The 2,526-nt window shown below is 33.8% G+C and overlaps 1 long non-coding RNA gene across 1 annotated transcript; it reads right to left on the reverse strand.

Moving 5' to 3' along the window:
* Positions 1-1,623: 1,623 nt before the first annotated feature.
* On the reverse strand, positions 1,624-2,300 carry LOC117114696. The gene is made up of 3 exons (XR_004446418.1): positions 2,281-2,300; positions 1,840-1,908; positions 1,624-1,709 (listed from the first exon to the last, which is right to left on the reverse strand). It is a non-coding gene; the product is annotated as an uncharacterized LOC117114696 (long non-coding RNA).
* Between the last annotated feature and the right edge of the window lie 226 nt (positions 2,301-2,526).

Genomic DNA, 2,526 nt, shown 5'->3' on the forward strand with positions numbered 1-2,526 from the left:
TATTATAATAACATGATCAGAACATTTATAGTAAATGGAAACGTAACAGACAAGAAAAAAAAACGTATGCAAAACTAATCTATTGAATATACTTAAATAGATTCCATATATTTTTATTTCATTCAAGCATTAATAATAAAAATTATATCAATATATATAACAAGAAACAAAAAAACGTATCTCAAACTCGGTCAACTTCTTAACATCTGCGTTGTTTCTGTAAAAAAAAGAAAAATAGCACCAAGTTATACAGTAATATAGTAACAATAACAAACTTTAATACTACTAAAAATAATTGTTAATAAACTAATGTTACAGTAATTTAAATGACAAATTGGACGTTTTTTCCTGATACAATGTAAATAAATAAAAATAATAATATTTAATAATTATAATAATATATAACATCATCATATTTTAGTATTTATTTTATTTGCTGTATTTGTTATGTAGTAGAAAGTGTAGGATTCATAACAAAACGGAAATAAAAACCGTCCGATATATTAATTAATAGTTTAGTTATAATAGTATTAATTTTATTTGCTTTTAAGTATAGCCTGTTGTTACTTATTAGAAAACAACAAAACACAAATAAAAAAAGTATGATAAACCGATTGACGAACTTGCAATGATAATTAGGCCTAGTTATATTAAATTCAGCGTTTTGCAACTCCATTGGCACTCCATTTATTTGTTGAAAATTGAAACCGCGACCGAAATGAAGCGCAACCGAAACAAAGCGCGACCGAAACGAAGCGCGACTGAAATTATCTGTAATCACACGTACGCGTTTACAATTTCCAGTTTCTTATTGGCCAGTGATTTGATCATCATATTGGCTATGTTCTCACACGGCAGCTAACGGTTAAGCAGGATCCGGATCCTGCTAACCGTTAGCTGCCGTGCGTCCATGCGAGAAAATCCCGATCCGGATACCAACAATATGATGATCAAATCACTGGCCAATAACAAACTGGAAATTGTATTGTGATTGGTTGATGATAGAAACGCCCTCAACTTGCTAACCGATAGCGCTTGCTAACTGTTAGCGGTATCCGGTTACCGCTAACGGTTAGCGCTAACCGATCGGGCGTTCTCGCGCAGGTGCTAACGGTTAGCTCCCGATCCGGATACTAGGGCTCTCGTGAGAACCAGGCTTACACAGTATTAAGTTTTATAAAATCAGCGTAATCTTGACGTTGACGCAGGGTTCCCGGAACGCCGCACAGTGGGCCAGAATTGTTTCAAAGTGTGCCAAAAGTCAATACTCATAAGAAAATACTGATTATGTTCATGTTAAGACTGTTTAAGGGGTTTTCAAACCTGCTGAATTCAATTAAACTATTTTTAAATATGTATGACATCATCAAATTACTGTTTTTTGATTGGATGAGTAAAATATTCATTGCAATACCAAGGCAGATTCATATTACCTTGGTTATTAGAACATATAAGGGGTTTTCTAACCTGTAGATTTCAACGCAAGCATATTTAAATATGTATGACGTCATTAAAGTATTTTTTTTATTGGACGACGTAAATTTTAAGGTCTAGACAGAATAACTTGCCAGAGCTCAGTATGACACGAATAAGGGTTTCTAGACCGGCAAATTCAAATTAGAACTGTACTGGCCCGACAATAAAAGACAATATTGAAATCCAGTCGTATAACCGTGTTCACTTTTCATTCGTTGAACATTTATTGGTAACTGCAAAAACAACAAGCAATAGATGCTAATAAGACATAACCCAAAATTAGTACAAGATGTATAAAATGCAGTACACCACAAATCAATAACTGTCTCTTATACACATCTAGATGTGTATAAGAGACAGTACATAAACTGTGCTGTCCTCTCAAGACGTATCCAAGATTACTGGCTATATCCAAGATCACTGGCTATCCAGCTGCAAATAATTCAATAATCAAAGTCATGGATGGTACAGAAATTATCTCTAAAATATAATCACATAGCTGGGTGCACAAAATAGCCATTACCCTTTATAAATATTATAAAAACAAAGCTAGGCTAACACAATCTGAAAATTTACTGCCGTAGGTCAAAGGTCACATCTTTGATCACACAGCGTGCGGGCTACTACATACACGTTCATGCATAGTGTATCAAAAACTAGGCTAGACATGCTCATATAGAATCGTGCCATAATACAGTACGCACAAATATCAATAATCAATACTAAGCTAGAGTACAGCATTATCTCCAGCACATAATAATAAAACCTATGCAAGTTTTAAACTAACAATTTAACGATATTTACCTCAGAACATAAGGTACCATTTTACACCATGTGACATTATTAAAATACATTTCTTCAAAGAAAAGGGTGCTCCTGCATTTGGCGGGAGACTCCCGCTTTTCGCCCTAACCTCCAGCTCTCCCGCCACTAGCCTAAAATCTCCAGCTTTTCTAATAATCTCAAGATTTTTTTTATTAAAACCCACAATTTAATACAAAAATATCCAAAACGTGACAATTCTGTAGTTTTATAAGGCATATAAAATCT

Source organism: Anneissia japonica, unplaced genomic scaffold, assembly GCF_011630105.1.
Source record: "Anneissia japonica isolate Jap-2015-1 unplaced genomic scaffold, ASM1163010v1 scaffold287993_len234700_cov117, whole genome shotgun sequence".
Lineage (NCBI taxonomy): Eukaryota > Metazoa > Echinodermata > Crinoidea > Comatulida > Comatulidae > Anneissia > Anneissia japonica.